At 58.4% G+C, this 20,939-nt stretch overlaps 1 long non-coding RNA gene across 1 annotated transcript; it reads right to left on the bottom strand.

Moving 5' to 3' along the window:
- Positions 1-161: 161 nt before the first annotated feature.
- On the bottom strand, positions 162-20,302 carry LOC129393567 (uncharacterized). The gene is made up of 11 exons (XR_008620558.2): positions 19,392-20,302; positions 18,466-18,689; positions 14,818-17,464; positions 14,050-14,273; positions 10,402-13,048; positions 9,634-9,857; positions 6,150-8,632; positions 5,224-5,447; positions 2,712-4,222; positions 1,624-1,847; positions 162-622 (listed from the first exon to the last, which is right to left on the bottom strand). It is a non-coding gene; the product is annotated as an uncharacterized LOC129393567 (long non-coding RNA).
- Between the last annotated feature and the right edge of the window lie 637 nt (positions 20,303-20,939).

Genomic DNA, 20,939 nt, shown 5'->3' with positions numbered 1-20,939 from the left:
TCTCAGAGCCAGCCCCTCTTCCCCCGCTGGCCCTTAGGACCCCCGTCGCAGGGGGGGGAGGCACCCCCCGCGAGGCGGGGTCTCAGAGCCAGCCCCTCTTCCCCCACTGGCTCTTAGGACCCCCGTCGCAGGGGGGGGAGGCACCCCCCGTGAGGCGGGGTCTCAGAGCCAGCCCCTCTTCCCCCACTGGCCCTTAGGACCCCCATCGCAGGGGGGGGAGGCACCCCCCGCGAGGCGGGGTCTCAGAGCCAGCCCCTCTTCCCCCACTGGCTCTTAGGACCCCCATCGCAGTGGGGGGAGGCACCCCCGCGAGGCGGGGACTGAGAGCCAGCCCCTCTTCCCCCGCTGGCTCTGAGGATCCTCCGTGGACTCACAGCCTCTTTACCATATTGTGAGTAATATCATCTCCCCCTCTGGAGATTAAGAACTCTTTCACAGACGGGTGTACACCCTCGGTGTACAGAGGGTGTACACCCGTCTGTATTGGGAGTAATATCATCCTCTTCCTCCCTGAATATGAAGAACAGTATCACAGGGGTGTTTCTACTCCCTGCGATATCGCGTGTCATATCCTCCTCTCCCACGTTGCAATTAGAAGGAATATCAGTGGGGGCGTGTCCACCTGTAGGGAAAAGAAAGAGAGATCAGACTGTCACTGTGTCCATGTAGAAAGGAAAGACATAAGAGACTCCATTTTGAAAAAGACCTGTCCTTTAAACAATTGCTTTGCTGAGATGTTGTTAATTTGTAGCTTTGCCCTAGCCGCTTGGCCCCAGCCACTTTGACCCAACCTGGAGCTCACAAAAACATGTGTTGTATAAAATCAAAGTTCAAGGGATGTAGGGCTGTGCAGGACGTGCCTTGTTAACGAAATGTTTACCAGCAGTATACTTGGTAAAAGTCATCGCCATTCTCTAGTCTCAATAAACCGGGGACACAATGCACTGTGGAAAGCCGCAGGGACCTCTGCCCTTGAAAGCAGGGTATGGTCCAAGCTCTCTCCCCATCTGATAGTCTGAAATATAGCCTCATGGGATGAGAAAGACCTGACTGTCCCCCAGCCCGACACCCGTAATGGGTCTGTGCTGAGGTGGATTAGTAAAAGAGGAAAGCCTCTTGCAGCTGAGATGGAGGAAGGCCACTGTCTCCTGCTTGCCCCTGGGAACTGAATGTCTCGGTGTACAACCCGATTGTACATTCGTTCAACTCTGAGATAGGAGAAAAGCTGCCCTGTGGCGGGAGGCGAGACATGTTTGCAGTAACACTGCCTTGTTCTTCTTTACTCCACTGAGATGTTTGGGTGCAGAGAAACAAATCTGGCTTACGTGCACGTCCAGTCATAGTACCTTCCCTTGAACCTAATTATGACATGGATTCTTTTGCTCACATGTCTTCTGCTGACTCTCTCCTTATCATCACCCTGCTCTCCTACTACATTCCTTTCTGCTAAAATCATGAAAATCATAATCAGTAAAAACTGAGGGAACTCAGAGGCTGGTGCCGGTGCAGGTCCTTGGTGTGCTGAGCGCCGGTCCCCTGGACCCACTGTTGTATCTTTACACTTTCTCTCTGTGTCTTATTTCTTTTCTCAGTCTCTCGTCCCACCCAACTAGAAATACTCACAGGTGTGGAGGGGCAGTCCACCACTTCATCCACCTTCTGTCATATTGAAAGTAACATCATCTTCTTCCCTCCAGGATCGTGGGAATAATATCCCTGGGGGGTTTCCACTTTCTGCCATGTATGTAGTCATATCACCCCCTCCGCCGTGGAATATCATTAAGGAACATCTCACACGGGGGTGTATACTTCCTCCGATATTGGGAGTGACATCAACCTCTCGGTCTCTGAATATGAGGAAGAAAATCACAGGGCGGGTGTACACCTCGTGCTCTACGATGGGGAGTCATATCTGTCTGTTATGGGGAGTAATATCATCCTCTCCCTTTCAGGATACTAATAACAGTTTAACAGGCTGGGTGAACACAGCCTGCGATGCTGAAATTATTATCATCCTCTCCCCCTCTTCCTCCCCTGGCTCTTAGGATGCCCATCTCAGCGGAGCGAGCCACCCCCCGCGAGGCGGGGACTGAGCCAGCCCCTGTTCCCCCCCTGGCCCCTAGGATCCGTATCGCGAGGGGGGGAGGCACCCCCCGCGCGGCGGGGACTGGGAGCCAACCCCTCTTCCCTGCCTGGCTCTTAGGACCCCCATCGCAGGGTAGCAAGGCACGCCCCGCGAGGCGGGGACTGAGAGTCAGCCCTTCTTCCCCCCCTGGCTCTTAGGAACCCCATCGCAGTGGGGGGATGCACCCTTGGCGAGGCGCGGACTTAGAGCCAGCCGCTCTGCCCCCCCGGCTCTTCGGACCCCCATCGCAGGGGGGGAGGCACCCCCTCGTGGCGGAGACTGAGAGCCAGCCCCTCTTCCCTCCATTTCTCTTAGGACCCCCATCGCAGGGGGGGAGGCACCCCCCGCGAGGCGGGGACTGAGAGCCAGCCGCTCTTTCCCCCCTGGCTCTTAGGACCCCCATCGCAGGGAGGGGAGGCACCCCCCGCGAGGCGGTGACTGACAGCCAGCCCTTCTTCCTCGCCCAACTCTCAGGATCCCCATCACACGGGGGAGGCACACCCCGTGAGGCGGGGACTGAGAGCCAGTCCCTCTTCCCCCCCGGCTTATGACCCCCATCGAGGATTCTAAGATCCTTAGGACTGACCTGGAGGGCTGTGGGTATTAGGTGGCCAAGAAGAAAACTCAGATCTGCTGACGACCGCAGGTAGCTTACTTGGGATTTACTATTCGACAGGTGTCCGAAAGCAGCCCGGGATCCGAAAGAAAGCAGGTCATTTGCAATCTTCCGGAGCCTAAGGGCAGAAGGCTGGTGAGAGAATTCCTAGGAGCTGTGGGGTTTTGTAGACTGCGGAGCCCAACTTTGCAGTCTTAGCCACGCCTTTGTATGACGTCACAAAGGGGGGCGGGGACCGGCAACTTTTGGAATGGGGATTCCAACAACAGCAAGTCTTTCATGACTTAAAGGAAAAACTTCTGAAAGCCCCAGCCCAGGGGCTAGCGGATCTCACAAAGCCTTTTCCACTGTATGCGTCAGAGAAAAGATGGCAGCTGGACTTTAAACCCAAACTGTGGGGCCCTGGCTGAGGCCGGTGGCCTACCTCTCTAAACAGCTAGACAGGGTTTCTAAAGGATGGCCCCCCTGTTTGAGGGCCTTGGCAGCAACTGCCCTGCTAGTACAAGAAGCAAATCAGCTGACTCTTGGGTAAAACCAGAACATAAAGGCCCCCCAAGCTGTGGTGACTGAAAGCCAGCCCCTCTTCCCCACCTGGCTCTTAGGACCCCCATCGCAGGAAGGGGAGGCACTCCCCGCGAGGCGGGGACTGAGAGCCAGCCCCTCTTCCCCCCCTGGCTCTTAGGACCCCCGTCGCAGGGGGAGGAGGCACCCCCAGCGAGGCGGGATCTCAGAGCCAGCCCCTCTTCAACCACTGGCCCTTAGGACCCCCATCGCAGTGGGGGGAGGCACCCCAGCGAGGCGTGGTCTCAGAGCCAGACCCTCTTCCCCCACTGGCCTTTAGGAACCCCGTCGCAGGGAGAGGAGGCACCCCCCACGAGGCGGGGACTCAGAGCCAGCCCCTCTAAGCCTTCTGGCTCTTCGGACCCCCATCGCGGGGGGGGAGGCACCCCCCGCGAGGCGGGTACAGAGAGCCAGGCCCTCTTCTGCTCCTGGCTCTAAGGACCCCCATCACAGGGGGGGGGAGGCACCCCCCGCGAGGCGGGTACAGAGAGCCAGCCCCTCTTCCCCACTGGCCCTTAGGACCCCCATCGCAGGGGGGGGAGGCACCCCCCGTGAGGCGGGGTCTCAGAGCCAGCCCCGCTTCCCCCACTGGCTCTTAGGACCCCCATCGCAGTGGGGGGAGGCACCCCCGCGAGGCGGGGACTGAGAGCCAGCCCCTCTTCCCCCGCTGGCTCTGAGGATCCTCCGTGGACTCACAGCCTCTTTACCATATTGTGAGTAATATCATCTCCCCCTCTGGAGATTAAGAACTCTTTCACAGACGGGTGTACACCCGTCTGTATTGGGAGTAATATCATCCTCTTCCTCCCTGAATATGAAGAACAGTATCACAGGGGTGTTTCTACTCCCTGCGATATCGCGTGTCATATCCTCCTCTCCCACGTTGCAATTAGAAGGAATATCAGTGGGGGCGTGTCCACCTGTAGGGAAAAGAGAGAGAGATCAGACTGTCACTGTGTCCATGTAGAAAGGAAAGACATAAGAGACTCCATTTTGAAAAAGACCTGTCCTTTAAACAATTGCTTTGCTGAGATGTTGTTAATTTGTAGCTTTGCCCTAGCCGCTTGGCCCCAGCCACTTTGACCCAACCTGGAGCTCACAAAAACATGTGTTGTATAAAATCAAAGTTCAAGGGATGTAGGGCTGTGCAGGACGTGCCTTGTTAACGAAATGTTTACCAGCAGTATACTTGGTAAAAGTCATCGCCATTCTCTAGTCTCAATAAACCGGGGACACAATGCACTGTGGAAAGCCGCAGGGACCTCTGCCCTTGAAAGCAGGGTATGGTCCAAGCTCTCTCCCCATCTGATAGTCTGAAATATAGCCTCATGGGATGAGAAAGACCTGACTGTCCCCCAGCCCGACACCCGTAATGGGTCTGTGCTGAGGTGGATTAGTAAAAGAGGAAAGCCTCTTGCAGCTGAGATGGAGGAAGGCCACTATCTCCTGCTTGCCCCTGGGAACTGAATGTCTCGGTGTACAACCCGATTGTACATTCGTTCAACTCTGAGATAGGAGAAAAGCTGCCCTGTGGCGGGAGGCGAGACATGTTTGCAGTAACACTGCCTTGTTCTTCTTTACTCCACTGAGATGTTTGGGTGCAGAGAAACAAATCTGGCTTACGTGCACGTCCAGTCATAGTACCTTCCCTTGAACCTAATTATGACATGGATTCTTTTGCTCACATGTCTTCTGCTGACTCTCTCCTTATCATCACCCTGCTCTCCTACTACATTCCTTTCTGCTAAAATCATGAAAATCATAATCAGTAAAAACTGAGGGAACTCAGAGGCTGGTGCCGGTGCAGGTCCTTGGTGTGCTGAGCGCCGGTCCCCTGGACCCACTGTTGTATCTTTACACTTTCTCTCTGTGTCTTATTTCTTTTCTCAGTCTCTCGTCCCACCCAACTAGAAATACTCACAGGTGTGGAGGGGCAGTCCACCACTTCATCCACCTTCTGTCATATTGAAAGTAACATCATCTTCTTCCCTCCAGGATCGTGGGAATAATATCCCTGGGGGGTTTCCACTTTCTGCCATGTATGTAGTCATATCACCCCCTCCGCCGTGGAATATCATTAAGGAACATCTCACACGGGGCTGTATACTTCCTCCGATATTGGGAGTGACATCAACCTCTCGGTCTCTGAATATGAGGAAGAAAATCACAGGGCGGGTGTACACCTCGTGCTCTACGATGGGGAGTCATATCTGTCTGTTATGGGGAGTAATATCATCCTCTCCCTTTCAGGATACTAATAACAATTTAACAGGCTGGGTGAACACAGCCTGCGATGCTGAAATTATCATCCTCTCCCCCTCTTTCTCCCCTGGCTCTTAGGATGCCCATCTCAGCGGAGCGAGCCACCCCCCGCGAGGCGGGGACTGAGCCAGCCCCTCTTCCCCCCTGGCTCTTAGGACCCCCATCGCAGTGGGGGGATGCACCCCTGGCGAGGCGCGGACTTAGAGCCAGCCGCTCTTCCCCCCCTGGCTCTTGGGACCCCCATCGCAGGGGGGGAGGCACCCCCTCGTGGCGGGGACTGAGAGCCAGCCCCTCTTCCCTCCATTTCTCTTAGGACCCCCATCGCAGGGGGGGAGGCACCCCCCGCGAGGCGGGGACTGAGGGCCAGCCGCTCTTTCCCCCCTGGCTCTTAGGACCCCCATCGCAGGGAGAGGAGGCACCCCCCGCGAGGCGGTGACTGAGAGCCAGCCCTTCTTCCTCGCCCAACTCTGAGGATCCCCATCACACGGGGGAGGCACACCCCGCGAGGCGGGGACTGAGAGCCAGTCCCTCTTGCCCCCCTGGCTTATGACCCCCATCGAGGATTCTAAGACCCTTAGGACCGACCTGGAGGGCTGTGGGTATTAGCTGTCCAAGAAGAAAACTCAGATCTGCCGACGACCGCAGGTAGCTTACTTGGGATTTACTATTCGACAGGTGTCCGAAAGCAGCCCGGGATCCGAAAGAAAGCAGGTCATTTGCAATCTTCCGGAGCCTAAGGGCAGAAGGCTGGTGAGAGAATTCCTAGGAGCTGTGGGGTTTTGTAGACTGCGGAGCCCAACTTTGCAGTATTAGCCACGCCTTTGTATGACGTCACAAAGGGGGCGGGGACCGGGAACATTTGGAATGGGGATTCCAACAACAGCAAGTCTTTCATGACTTAAAGGAAAAACTTCTGAAAGCCCCAGCCCAGGGGCTAGCGGATCTCACAAAGCCTTTTCCACTGTATGCGTCAGAGAAAAGATGGCAGCTGGACTTTAAACCCAAACTGTGGGGCCATGGCTGAGGCCGGTGGCCTACCTCTCTAAACAGCTAGACAGGGTTTCTAAAGGATGGCCCCCCTGTTTGAGGGCCTTGGCAGCAACTGCCCTGCTAGTACAAGAAGCAAATCAGCTGACTCTTGGGAAAAACCAGAACATAAAGGCCCCCCAAGCTGTGGTGACTGAAAGCCAGCCCCTCTTCCCCTCCTGGCTCTTAGGACCCCCATCGCAGGAAGGGGAGGCACTCCCCGAGAGGCGGGCACTGAGAGCCAGCCCCTCATCCCCCCCTGGCTCTTAGGACCCACATCGCAGGGGGAGGAGGCACCTCCAGTGAGGCGGGGTCTCAGAGCCAGCCCCTGTTCCCCCACTGGCCCTTAGGACCCCCATCGCAGGGGGGGAGGCACCCCCCACGAGGCGGAGACTGAGAGCCAGCCCCTCTAAGCCTTCTGGCTCTTAGGACCCCCATCACGGGGGGGGAGGCACCCCCCGCGAGGCGGGTACAGAGAGCCAGCCCCTCTAAGCCTTCTGGCTCTTAGGATCCCCATCACGGGGGGGGAGGCACCCCCCGCGAGGCGGGTACAGAGAGCCAGCCCCTCTAAGCCTTCTGGCTCTTAGGACCCCCATCACGGGCGGGGGAGGCACCCCCCGCGAGGCGGGTAGAGAGAGCCAGCCCCTCTAAGCCTTCTGGCTCTTAGGACCCCCATCACGGGGGGGGGAGGCACCCCCCGCGAGGCGGGTACAGAGAGCCAGCCCCTCTAAGCCTTCTGGCTCTTAGGACCCCCATCACGGGGGGGGGAGGCACCCCCCACGAGGCGGGTACAGAGAGCCAGCCCCTCTAAGCCTTCTGGCTCTTAGGACCCCCATCACGGGGGGGGAGGCACCCCCCGCGAGGCGGGTATAGAGAGCCAGCCCCTCTTCTGCTCCTGGCTCTTAGGACCCCCATCACAGAGGGGGAGGCACCCCCCAAGCGGGTACAGAGAGCAAGCCCCTCTACCTCCACTGGCCCTTAGGAACCCCATCACAGGGGGGGAGGCACCCCCCGAGAGGCGGGCACTGAGACCCAGCCCCTCATCCCCCCCTGGCTCTTAGGACCCACATCGCAGGGGGAGGAGGCACCTCCAGTGAGGCGGGGTCTCAGAGCCAGCCCCTCTTCCCCCACTGGCCCTTAGGAACCCCATCGCAGGGGGGGAGGCACCCCCCACGAGGCGGAGACTGAGAGCCAGCCCCTCTAAGCCTTCTGGCTCTTAGGACCCCCATCACGGGGGGTGGAGGCACCCCCCGCGAGGCGGGTACAGAGAGCCAGCCCCTCTAAGCCTTCTGGCTCTTAGGACCCCCATCACGGGGGGAGAGGCACCCCCCGCGAGGCGGGTATAGAGAGCCAGCCCCTCTTCTGCTCCTGGCTCTTAGGACCCCCATCACAGGGGGGGAGGCACCCCCCGCAAGGCGGGTACAGAGAGCCAGCCCCTCTTCCCCCACTGGCCCTTAGGAACCCCATCACAGGGGGGGAGGCACCCCCCGTGAGGCGGGTTCTCAGAGCAAGCCCCTCTTCCCCCACTGGCCCTTAGGACCCCCATCGCATGGGGGGGAGGCACCCCACACGAGGCGGGGTCTCAGAGCCAGCCCCTCTTCCCCCACTGGCCCTTAGGACCCCCATCGCAGGGGGGGAGGCACCCCCAGCGAGGCGGGGTCTCAGAGCCAGCCCCTCTTCCCCCACTGGCTCTTAGGACCCCCATCGCAGTGGGGGGAGGCACCCCCAGCGAGGCGGGGTCTCAGAGCCAGCCCCTCTTCCCCCGCTGGCTCTGAGGATCCTCCGTGGACTCACAGCCTCTTTACCATATTGTGAGTAATATCATCTCCCCCTCTGGAGATTACGAACTCTTTCACAGACGGGTGTACACCCTCGGTGTACAGAGGGTGTACACTCGTCTGTATTGGGAGTAATATCATCCTCTTCCTCCCTGAATATGAAGAACAGTGTCACAGGGGTGTTTCTGCTCCCTGCGATATCCCGTCTCATATACTCCTCTCCCACGTTGCAATTAGAAGGAATATCAGTGGGGGCGTGTCCACCTGTAGGGAAAAGAGAGAGAGATCAGACTGTCACTGTGTCCATGTAGAAAGGAAAGACATAAGAGACTCCATTTTGAAAAAGACCTGTCCTTTAAACAATTGCTTTGCTGAGATGTTGTTAATTTGTAGCTTTGCCCTAGCCGCTTGGCCCCAGCCACTTTGACCCAACCTGGAGCTCACAAAAACATGTGTTGTATAAAATCAAAGTTTAAGGGATGTAGGGCTGTGCAGGACGTGCCTTGTTAACAAAATGTTTACCAGCAGTATACTTGGTAAAAGTCATCGCCATTCTCTAGTCTCAATAAACCGGGGACACACTGCACTGTGGAAAGCCACAGGGACCTCTGCCCTTGAAAGCAGGGTATGGTCCAAGCTCTCTCCCCATCTGATAGTCTGAAATATAGCCTCATGGGATGTGAAAGACCTGACTGTCCCCCAGCCCGACACCCGTAATGGGTCTGTGCTGAGGTGGATTAGTAAAAGAGGAAAGCCTCTTGCAGCTGAGATGGAGGAAGGCCACTGTCTCCTGCTTGCCCCTGGGAACTGAATGTCTCGGTGTAAAACCCGATTGTACATTCGTTCAACTCTGAGATAGGAGAAAAGCTGCCCTGTGGCGGGAGGCGAGACATGTTTGCAGTAACACTGCCTTGTTCTTCTTTACTCCACTGAGATGTTTGGGTGCAGAGAAACAAATCTGGCTTACGTGCACGTCCAGTCATAGTACCTTCCCTTGAACCTAATTATGACATGGATTCTTTTGCTCACATGTCTTCTGCTGACTCTCTCCTTATCATCACCCTGCTCTCCTACTACATTCCTTTCTGCTAAAATCATGAAAATCATAATCAGTAAAAACTGAGGGAACTCAGAGGCTGGTGCCGGTGCAGGTCCTTGGTGTGCTGAGCGCCGGTCCCCTGGACCCACTGTTGTATCTTTACACTTTCTCTCTGTGTCTTATTTCTTTTCTCAGTCTCTCGTCCCACCCAACTAGAAATACTCACAGGTGTGGAGGGGCAGTCCACCACTTCATCCACCTTCTGTCATATTGAAAGTAACATCATCTTCTTCCCTCCAGGATCGTGGGAATAATATCCCTGGGGGGTTTCCACTTTCTGCCATGTATGTAGTCATATCACCCCCTCCGCCGTGGAATATCATTAAGGAACATCTCACACGGGGCTGTATACTTCCTCCGATATTGGGAGTGACATCAACCTCTCGGTCTCTGAATATGAGGAAGAAAATCACAGGGCGGGTGTACACCTCGTGCTCTACGATGGGGAGTCATATCTGTCTGTTATGGGGAGTAATATCATCCTCTCCCTTTCAGGATACTAATAACAATTTAACAGGCTGGGTGAACACAGCCTGCGATGCTGAAATTATCATCCTCTCCCCCTCTTTCTCCCCTGGCTCTTAGGATGCCCATCTCAGCGGAGCGAGCCACCCCCCGCGAGGCGGGGACTGAGCCAGCCCCTCTTCCCCCCTGGCTCTTAGGACCCCCATCGCAGTGGGGGGATGCACCCCTGGCGAGGCGCGGACTTAGAGCCAGCCGCTCTTCCCCCCCTGGCTCTTGGGACCCCCATCGCAGGGGGGGAGGCACCCCCTCGTGGCGGGGACTGAGAGCCAGCCCCTCTTCCCTCCATTTCTCTTAGGACCCCCATCGCAGGGGGGGAGGCACCCCCCGCGAGGCGGGGACTGAGGGCCAGTCCCTCTTGCCCCCCTGGCTTATGACCCCCATCGAGGATTCTAAGACCCTTAGGACCGACCTGGAGGGCTGTGGGTATTAGGTGTCCAAGAAGAAAACTCAGATCTGCCGACGACCGCAGGTAGCTTACTTGGGATTTACTATTCGACAGGTGTCCGAAAGCAGCCCGGGATCCGAAAGAAAGCAGGTCATTTGCAATCTTCCGGAGCCTAAGGGCAGAAGGCTGGTGAGAGAATTCCTAGGAGCTGTGGGGTTTTGTAGACTGCGGAGCCCAACTTTGCAGTATTAGCCACGCCTTTGTATGACGTCACAAAGGGGGCGGGGACCGGGAACATTTGGAATGGGGATTCCAACAACAGCAAGTCTTTCATGACTTAAAGGAAAAACTTCTGAAAGCCCCAGCCCAGGGGCTAGCGGATCTCACAAAGCCTTTTCCACTGTATGCGTCAGAGAAAAGATGGCAGCTGGACTTTAAACCCAAACTGTGGGGCCATGGCTGAGGCCGGTGGCCTACCTCTCTAAACAGCTAGACAGGGTTTCTAAAGGATGGCCCCCCTGTTTGAGGGCCTTGGCAGCAACTGCCCTGCTAGTACAAGAAGCAAATCAGCTGACTCTTGGGAAAAACCAGAACATAAAGGCCCCCCAAGCTGTGGTGACTGAAAGCCAGCCCCTCTTCCCCTCCTGGCTCTTAGGACCCCCATCGCAGGAAGGGGAGGCACTCCCCGAGAGGCGGGCACTGAGAGCCAGCCCCTCATCCCCCCCTGGCTCTTAGGACCCACATCGCAGGGGGAGGAGGCACCTCCAGTGAGGCGGGGTCTCAGAGCCAGCCCCTGTTCCCCCACTGGCCCTTAGGACCCCCATCGCAGGGGGGGAGGCACCCCCCACGAGGCGGAGACTGAGAGCCAGCCCCTCTAAGCCTTCTGGCTCTTAGGACCCCCATCACGGGGGGGGGAGGCACCCCCCGCGAGGCGGGTACAGAGAGCCAGCCCCTCTAAGCCTTCTGGCTCTTAGGACCCCCATCACGGGGGGGGGGAGGCACCCCCCGCGAGGCGGGTACAGAGAGCCAGCCCCTCTAAGCCTTCTGGCTCTTAGGACCCCCATCACGGGCGGGGGAGGCACCCCCCGCGAGGCGGGTATAGAGAGCCAGCCCCTCTAAGACTTCTGGCTCTTAGGACCCCAATCACGTGGGGGGAGGCACACCCCGCGAGGCGGGTACAGAGAGCCAGCCCCTCTAAGCCTTCTGGCTCTTAGGACCCCCATCACGGGGGGGGGGGAGGCACCCCCCGCGAGGCGGGTATAGACAGCCAGCCCCTCTTCTGCTCCTGGCTCTTAGGACCCCCATCACAGGGGGGGAGGCACCCCCCAAGCGGGTACAGAGAGCCAGCCCCTCTTCCTCCACTGGCCCTTAGGAACCCCTTCACAGGGGGGGAGGCACCCCCCGTGAGGCAGGTCCTCAGAGCCAGCCCGTCTTCCCCCACTGGCCCTTAGGACCCCCATCGCAGGAAGGGGAGGCACTCCCCGAGAGGCGGGCACTGAGAGCCAGCCCCTCATCCCCCCCTGGCTCTTAGGACCCACATCGCAGGGGGGGAGGCACCCCCAGCGAGGCGGGGTCTCAGAGCCAGCCCCGCTTCCCCCACTGGCCCTTAGGACCCCCATCGCAGGGGGGGAGGCACCCCCCACGAGGCGGAGACTGAGAGCCAGCCCCTCTAAGCCTTCTGGCTCTTAGGACCCCCATCACGGGGGGGGAGGCACCCCCCGCGAGGCGGGTACAGAGAGCCAGCCCCTCTAAGCCTTCTGGCTCTTAGGACCCCCATCACGCGGGGGGGGATGCACCCCCCACGAGGCGGGTACAGAGAGCCAGCCCCTCTAAGCCTTCTGGCTCTTAGGACCCCCATCACGGGGGGGGGAGGCACCCCCCGCGAGGCGGGTATAGAGAGCCAGCCCCTCTTCTGCTCCTGGCTCTTAGGACCCCCATCACAGGGGGGGAGGCACCCCCCGCAAGGCGGGTAAAGAGAGCCAGCCCCTCTTCCCCCACTGGCTCTTAGGACCCCCATCACAGGGGGGGAGGCACCCCCCGCAAGGCGGGTAAAGACAGCCAGCCCCTCTTCCCCCACTGGCCCTTAGGACCCCCATCGCAGGGGGGGAGGCACCCCCCGCGAGGCGGGGTCTCAGATCCAGCCCCTCTTCCCCCACTGGCCCTTAGGACCCCCATCGCAGGGGGGGGAGGCACCCCCCACGAGGCGGGGTCTCAGAGCCAGCCCCTCTTCCGCCACTGGCCCTTAGGACCCCCATCGCAGGGGGGGTGGCACCCCCAGCGAGGCGGGGTCTCAGAGCCAGCCCCGCTTCCCCCACTGGCTCTTAGGACCCCCATCGCAGTGGGGGGAGGCACCCCCAGCGAGGCGGGGTCTCAGAGCCAGCCCCTCTTCCCCCGCTGGCTCTGAGGATCCTCCGTGGACTCACAGCCTCTTTACCATATTGTGAGTAATATCATCTCCCCCTCTGGAGATTACGAACTCTTTCACAGACGGGTGTACACCCTCGGTGTACAGAGGGTGTACACCCGTCTGTATTGGGAGTAATATCATCCTCTTCCTCCCTGAATATGAAGAACAGTATCACAGGGGTGTTTCTGCTCCCTGCGATATCGCGTGTCATATCCTCCTCTCCCACGTTGCAATTAGAAGGAATATCAGTGGGGGCGTGTCCACCTGTAGGGAAAAGAGAGAGAGATCAGACTGTCACTGTGTCCATGTAGAAAGGAAAGACATAAGAGACTCCATTTTGAAAAAGACCTGTCCTTTAAACAATTGCTTTGCTGAGATGTTGTTAATTTGTAGCTTTGCCCTAGCCGCTTGGCCCCAGCCACTTTGACCCAACCTGGAGCTCACAAAAACATGTGTTGTATAAAATCAAAGTTTAAGGGATGTAGGGCTGTGCAGGACGTGCCTTGTTAACAAAATGTTTACCAGCAGTATACTTGGTAAAAGTCATCGCCATTCTCTAGTCTCAATAAACCGGGGACACAATGCACTGTGGAAAGCCGCAGGGACCTCTGCCCTTGAAAGCAGGGTATGGTCCAAGCTCTCTCCCCATCTGATAGTCTGAAATATAGCCTCATGGGATGAGAAAGACCTGACTGTCCCCCAGCCCGACACCCGTAATGGGTCTGTGCTGAGGTGGATTAGTAAAAGAGGAAAGCCTCTTGCAGCTGAGATGGAGGAAGGCCACTGTCTCCTGCTTGCCCCTGGGAACTGAATGTCTCGGTGTAAAACCCGATTGTACATTCGTTCAACTCTGAGATAGGAGAAAAGCTGCCCTGTGGCGGGAGGCGAGACATGTTTGCAGTAACACTGCCTTGTTCTTCTTTACTCCACTGAGATGTTTGGGTGCAGAGAAACAAATCTGGCTTACGTGCACGTCCAGTCATAGTACCTTCCCTTGAACCTAATTATGACATGGATTCTTTTGCTCACATGTCTTCTGCTGACTCTCTCCTTATCATCACCCTGCTCTCCTACTACATTCCTTTCTGCTAAAATCATGAAAATCATAATCAGTAAAAACTGAGGGAACTCAGAGGCTGGTGCCGGTGCAGGTCCTTGGTGTGCTGAGCGCCGGTCCCCTGGACCCACTGTTGTATCTTTACACTTTCTCTCTGTGTCTTATTTCTTTTCTCAGTCTCTCGTCCCACCCAACTAGAAATACTCACAGGTGTGGAGGGGCAGTCCACCACTTCATCCACCTTCTGTCATATTGAAAGTAACATCATCTTCTTCCCTCCAGGATCGTGGGAATAATATCCCTGGGGGGTTTCCACTTTCTGCCATGTATGTAGTCATATCACCCCCTCCGCCGTGGAATATCATTAAGGAACATCTCACACGGGGCTGTATACTTCCTCCGATATTGGGAGTGACATCAACCTCTCGGTCTCTGAATATGAGGAAGAAAATCACAGGGCGGGTGTACACCTCGTGCTCTACGATGGGGAGTCATATCTGTCTGTTATGGGGAGTAATATCATCCTCTCCCTTTCAGGATACTAATAACAATTTAACAGGCTGGGTGAACACAGCCTGCGATGCTGAAATTATCATCCTCTCCCCCTCTTTCTCCCCTGGCTCTTAGGATGCCCATCTCAGCGGAGCGAGCCACCCCCCGCGAGGCGGGGACTGAGCCAGCCCCTCTTCCCCCCTGGCTCTTAGGACCCCCATCGCAGTGGGGGGATGCACCCCTGGCGAGGCGCGGACTTAGAGCCAGCCGCTCTTCCCCCCCTGGCTCTTGGGACCCCCATCGCAGGGGGGGAGGCACCCCCTCGTGGCGGGGACTGAGAGCCAGCCCCTCTTCCCTCCATTTCTCTTAGGACCCCCATCGCAGGGGGGGAGGCACCCCCCGCGAGGCGGGGACTGAGGGCCAGTCCCTCTTGCCCCCCTGGCTTATGACCCCCATCGAGGATTCTAAGACCCTTAGGACCGACCTGGAGGGCTGTGGGTATTAGGTGTCCAAGAAGAAAACTCAGATCTGCCGACGACCGCAGGTAGCTTACTTGGGATTTACTATTCGACAGGTGTCCGAAAGCAGCCCGGGATCCGAAAGAAAGCAGGTCATTTGCAATCTTCCGGAGCCTAAGGGCAGAAGGCTGGTGAGAGAATTCCTAGGAGCTGTGGGGTTTTGTAGACTGCGGAGCCCAACTTTGCAGTATTAGCCACGCCTTTGTATGACGTCACAAAGGGGGCGGGGACCGGGAACATTTGGAATGGGGATTCCAACAACAGCAAGTCTTTCATGACTTAAAGGAAAAACTTCTGAAAGCCCCAGCCCAGGGGCTAGCGGATCTCACAAAGCCTTTTCCACTGTATGCGTCAGAGAAAAGATGGCAGCTGGACTTTAAACCCAAACTGTGGGGCCATGGCTGAGGCCGGTGGCCTACCTCTCTAAACAGCTAGACAGGGTTTCTAAAGGATGGCCCCCCTGTTTGAGGGCCTTGGCAGCAACTGCCCTGCTAGTACAAGAAGCAAATCAGCTGACTCTTGGGAAAAACCAGAACATAAAGGCCCCCCAAGCTGTGGTGACTGAAAGCCAGCCCCTCTTCCCCTCCTGGCTCTTAGGACCCCCATCGCAGGAAGGGGAGGCACTCCCCGAGAGGCGGGCACTGAGAGCCAGCCCCTCATCCCCCCCTGGCTCTTAGGACCCACATCGCAGGGGGAGGAGGCACCTCCAGTGAGGCGGGGTCTCAGAGCCAGCCCCTGTTCCCCCACTGGCCCTTAGGACCCCCATCGCAGGGGGGGAGGCACCCCCCACGAGGCGGAGACTGAGAGCCAGCCCCTCTAAGCCTTCTGGCTCTTAGGACCCCCATCACGGGGGGGGGAGGCACCCCCCGCGAGGCGGGTACAGAGAGCCAGCCCCTCTAAGCCTTCTGGCTCTTAGGACCCCCATCACGGGGGGGGGGAGGCACCCCCCGCGAGGCGGGTACAGAGAGCCAGCCCCTCTAAGCCTTCTGGCTCTTAGGACCCCCATCACGGGCGGGGGAGGCACCCCCCGCGAGGCGGGTATAGAGAGCCAGCCCCTCTAAGACTTCTGGCTCTTAGGACCCCAATCACGTGGGGGGAGGCACACCCCGCGAGGCGGGTACAGAGAGCCAGCCCCTCTAAGCCTTCTGGCTCTTAGGACCCCCATCACGGGGGGGGGGGAGGCACCCCCCGCGAGGCGGGTATAGACAGCCAGCCCCTCTTCTGCTCCTGGCTCTTAGGACCCCCATCACAGGGGGGGAGGCACCCCCCAAGCGGGTACAGAGAGCCAGCCCCTCTTCCTCCACTGGCCCTTAGGAACCCCTTCACAGGGGGGGAGGCACCCCCCGTGAGGCAGGTCCTCAGAGCCAGCCCGTCTTCCCCCACTGGCCCTTAGGACCCCCATCGCAGGAAGGGGAGGCACTCCCCGAGAGGCGGGCACTGAGAGCCAGCCCCTCATCCCCCCCTGGCTCTTAGGACCCACATCGCAGGGGGGGAGGCACCCCCAGCGAGGCGGGGTCTCAGAGCCAGCCCCGCTTCCCCCACTGGCCCTTAGGACCCCCATCGCAGGGGGGGAGGCACCCCCCACGAGGCGGAGACTGAGAGCCAGCCCCTCTAAGCCTTCTGGCTCTTAGGACCCCCATCACGGGGGGGGAGGCACCCCCCGCGAGGCGGGTACAGAGAGCCAGCCCCTCTAAGCCTTCTGGCTCTTAGGACCCCCATCACGCGGGGGGGGATGCACCCCCCACGAGGCGGGTACAGAGAGCCAGCCCCTCTAAGCCTTCTGGCTCTTAGGACCCCCATCACGGGGGGGGGAGGCACCCCCCGCGAGGCGGGTATAGAGAGCCAGCCCCTCTTCTGCTCCTGGCTCTTAGGACCCCCATCACAGGGGGGGAGGCACCCCCCGCAAGGCGGGTAAAGAGAGCCAGCCCCTCTTCCCCCACTGGCTCTTAGGACCCCCATCACAGGGGGGGAGGCACCCCCCGCAAGGCGGGTAAAGACAGCCAGCCCCTCTTCCCCCACTGGCCCTTAGGACCCCCATCGCAGGGGGGGAGGCACCCCCCGCGAGGCGGGGTCTCAGATCCAGCCCCTCTTCCCCCACTGGCCCTTAGGACCCCCATCGCAGGGGGGGGAGGCACCCCCCACGAGGCGGGGTCTCAGAGCCAGCCCCTCTTCCGCCACTGGCCCTTAGGACCCCCATCGCAGGGGGGGTGGCACCCCCAGCGAGGCGGGGTCTCAGAGCCAGCCCCGCTTCCCCCACTGGCTCTTAGGACCCCCATCGCAGTGGGGGGAGGCACCCCCAGCGAGGCGGGGTCTCAGAGCCAGCCCCTCTTCCCCCGCTGGCTCTGAGGATCCTCCGTGGACTCACAGCCTCTTTACCATATTGTGAGTAATATCATCTCCCCCTCTGGAGATTACGAACTCTTTCACAGACGGGTGTACACCCTCGGTGTACAGAGGGTGTACACCCGTCTGTATTGGGAGTAATATCATCCTCTTCCTCCCTGAATATGAAGAACAGTATCACAGGGGTGTTTCTGCTCCCTGCGATATCGCGTGTCATATCCTCCTCTCCCACGTTGCAATTAGAAGGAATATCAGTGGGGGCGTGTCCACCTGTAGGGAAAAGAGAGAGAGATCAGACTGTCACTGTGTCCATGTAGAAAGGAAAGACATAAGAGACTCCATTTTGAAAAAGACCTGTCCTTTAAACAATTGCTTTGCTGAGATGTTGTTAATTTGTAGCTTTGCCCTAGCCGCTTGGCCCCAGCCACTTTGACCCAACCTGGAGCTCACAAAAACATGTGTTGTATAAAATCAAAGTTTAAGGGATGTAGGGCTGTGCAGGACGTGCCTTGTTAACAAAATGTTTACCAGCAGTATACTTGGTAAAAGTCATCGCCATTCTCTAGTCTCAATAAACCGGGGACACAATGCACTGTGGAAAGCCGCAGGGACCTCTGCCCTTGAAAGCAGGGTATGGTCCAAGCTCTCTCCCCATCTGATAGTCTGAAATATAGCCTCATGGGATGAGAAAGACCTGACTGTCCCCCAGCCCGACACCCGTAATGGGTCTGTGCTGAGGTGGATTAGTAAAAGAGGAAAGCCTCTTGCAGCTGAGATGGAGGAAGGCCACTGTCTCCTGCTTGCCCCTGGGAACTGAATGTCTCGGTGTAAAACCCGATTGTACATTCGTTCAACTCTGAGATAGGAGAAAAGCTGCCCTGTGGCGGGAGGCGAGACATGTTTGCAGTAACACTGCCTTGTTCTTCTTTACTCCACTGAGATGTTTGGGTGCAGAGAAACAAATCTGGCTTACGTGCACGTCCAGTCATAGTACCTTCCCTTGAACCTAATTATGACATGGATTCTTTTGCTCACATGTCTTCTGCTGACTCTCTCCTTATCATCACCCTGCTCTCCTACTACATTCCTTTCTGCTAAAATCATGAAAATCATAATCAGTAAAAACTGAGGGAACTCAGAGGCTGGTGCCGGTGCAGGTCCTTGGTGTGCTGAGCGCCGGTCCCCTGGACCCACTGTTGTATCTTTACACTTTCTCTCTGTGTCTTATTTCTTTTCTCAGTCTCTCGTCCCACCCAACTAGAAATACTCACAGGTGTGGAGGGGCAGTCCACCACTTCATCCACCTTCTGTCATATTGAAAGTAACATCATCTTCTTCCCTCCAGGATCGTGGGAATAATATCCCTGGGGGGTTTCCACTTTCTGCCATGTATGTAGTCATATCACCCCCTCCGCCGTGGAATATCATTAAGGAACATCTCACACGGGGCTGTATACTTCCTCCGATATTGGGAGTGACATCAACCTCTCGGTCTCTGAATATGAGGAAGAAAATCACAGGGCGGGTGTACACCTCGTGCTCTACGATGGGGAGTCATATCTGTCTGTTATGGGGAGTAATATCATCCTCTCCCTTTCAGGATACTAATAACAATTTAACAGGCTGGGTGAACACAGCCTGCGATGCTGAAATTATCATCCTCTCCCCCTCTTTCTCCCCTGGCTCTTAGGATGCCCATCTCAGCGGAGCGAGCCACCCCCCGCGAGGCGGGGACTGAGCCAGCCCCTCTTCCCCCCTGGCTCTTAGGACCCCCATCGCAGTGGGGGGATGCACCCCTGGCGAGGCGCGGACTTAGAGCCAGCCGCTCTTCCCCCCCTGGCTCTTGGGACCCCCATCGCAGGGGGGGAGGCACCCCCTCGTGGCGGGGACTGAGAGCCAGCCCCTCTTCCCTCCATTTCTCTTAGGACCCCCATCGCAGGGGGGGAGGCACCCCCCGCGAGGCGGGGACTGAGGGCCAGCCGCTCTTTCCCCCCTGGCTCTTAGGACCCCCATCGCAGGGAGAGGAGGCACCCCCCGCGAGGCGGTGACTGAGAGCCAGCCCTTCTTCCTCGCCCAACTCTGAGGATCCCCATCACACGGGGGAGGCACACCCCGCGAGGCGGGGACTGAGAGCCAGTCCCTCTTGCCCCCCTGGCTTATGACCCCCATCGAGGATTCTAAGACCCTTAGGACCGACCTGGAGGGCTGTGGGTATTAGCTGTCCAAGAAGAAAACTCAGATCTGCCGACGACCGCAGGTAGCTTACTTGGGATTTACTATTCGACAGGTGTCCGAAAGCAGCCCGGGATCCGAAAGAAAGCAGGTCATTTGCAATCTTCCGGAGCCTAAGGGCAGAAGGCTGGTGAGAGAATTCCTAGGAGCTGTGGGGTTTTGTAGACTGCGGAGCCCAACTTTGCAGTATTAGCCACGCCTTTGTATGACGTCACAAAGGGGGCGGGGACCGGGAACATTTGGAATGGGGATTCCAACAACAGCAAGTCTTTCATGACTTAAAGGAAAAACTTCTGAAAGCCCCAGCCCAGGGGCTAGCGGATCTCACAAAGCCTTTTCCACTGTATGCGTCAGAGAAAAGATGGCAGCTGGACTTTAAACCCAAACTGTGGGGCCATGGCTGAGGCCGGTGGCCTACCTCTCTAAACAGCTAGACAGGGTTTCTAAAGGATGGCCCCCCTGTTTGAGGGCCTTGGCAGCAACTGCCCTGCTAGTACAAGAAGCAAATCAGCTGACTCTTGGGAAAAACCAGAACATAAAGGCCCCCCAAGCTGTGGTGACTGAAAGCCAGCCCCTCTTCCCCTCCTGGCTCTTAGGACCCCCATCGCAGGAAGGGGAGGCACTCCCCGAGAGGCGGGCACTGAGAGCCAGCCCCTCATCCCCCCCTGGCTCTTAGGACCCACATCGCAGGGGGAGGAGGCACCTCCAGTGAGGCGGGGTCTCAGAGCCAGCCCCTGTTCCCCCACTGGCCCTTAGGACCCCCATCGCAGGGGGGGAGGCACCCCCCACGAGGCGGAGACTGAGAGCCAGCCCCTCTAAGCCTTCTGGCTCTTAGGACCCCCATCACGGGGGGGGAGGCACCCCCCGCGAGGCGGGTACAGAGAGCCAGCCCCTCTAAGCCTTCTGGCTCTTAGGATCCCCATCACGGGGGGGGAGGCACCCCCCGCGAGGCGGGTACAGAGAGCCAGCCCCTCTAAGCCTTCTGGCTCTTAGGACCCCCATCACGGGCGGGGGAGGCACCCCCCGCGAGGCGGGTAGAGAGAGCCAGCCCCTCTAAGCCTTCTGGCTCTTAGGACCCCCATCACGGGGGGGGGAGGCACCCCCCGCGAGGCGGGTACAGAGAGCCAGCCCCTCTAAGCCTTCTGGCTCTTAGGACCCCCATCACGGGGGGGGGAGGCACCCCCCACGAGGCGGGTACAGAGAGCCAGCCCCTCTAAGCCTTCTGGCTCTTAGGACCCCCATCACGGGGGGGGAGGCACCCCCCGCGAGGCGGGTATAGAGAGCCAGCCCCTCTTCTGCTCCTGGCTCTTAGGACCCCCATCACAGAGGGGGAGGCACCCCCCAAGCGGGTACAGAGAGCAAGCCCCTCTACCTCCACTGGCCCTTAGGAACCCCATCACAGGGGGGGAGGCACCCCCCGAGAGGCGGGCACTGAGACCCAGCCCCTCATCCCCCCCTGGCTCTTAGGACCCACATCGCAGGGGGAGGAGGCACCTCCAGTGAGGCGGGGTCT

The sequence above is a fragment of the Pan paniscus genome, chromosome 10 (genome assembly GCF_029289425.2).
Source record: "Pan paniscus chromosome 10, NHGRI_mPanPan1-v2.0_pri, whole genome shotgun sequence".
Classification (NCBI taxonomy): Eukaryota; Metazoa; Chordata; class Mammalia; order Primates; family Hominidae; genus Pan; species Pan paniscus.
The sequence above is the reverse complement of the archived record's forward strand: the minus strand, read 5'-3'. Positions and strand labels throughout refer to the sequence as shown.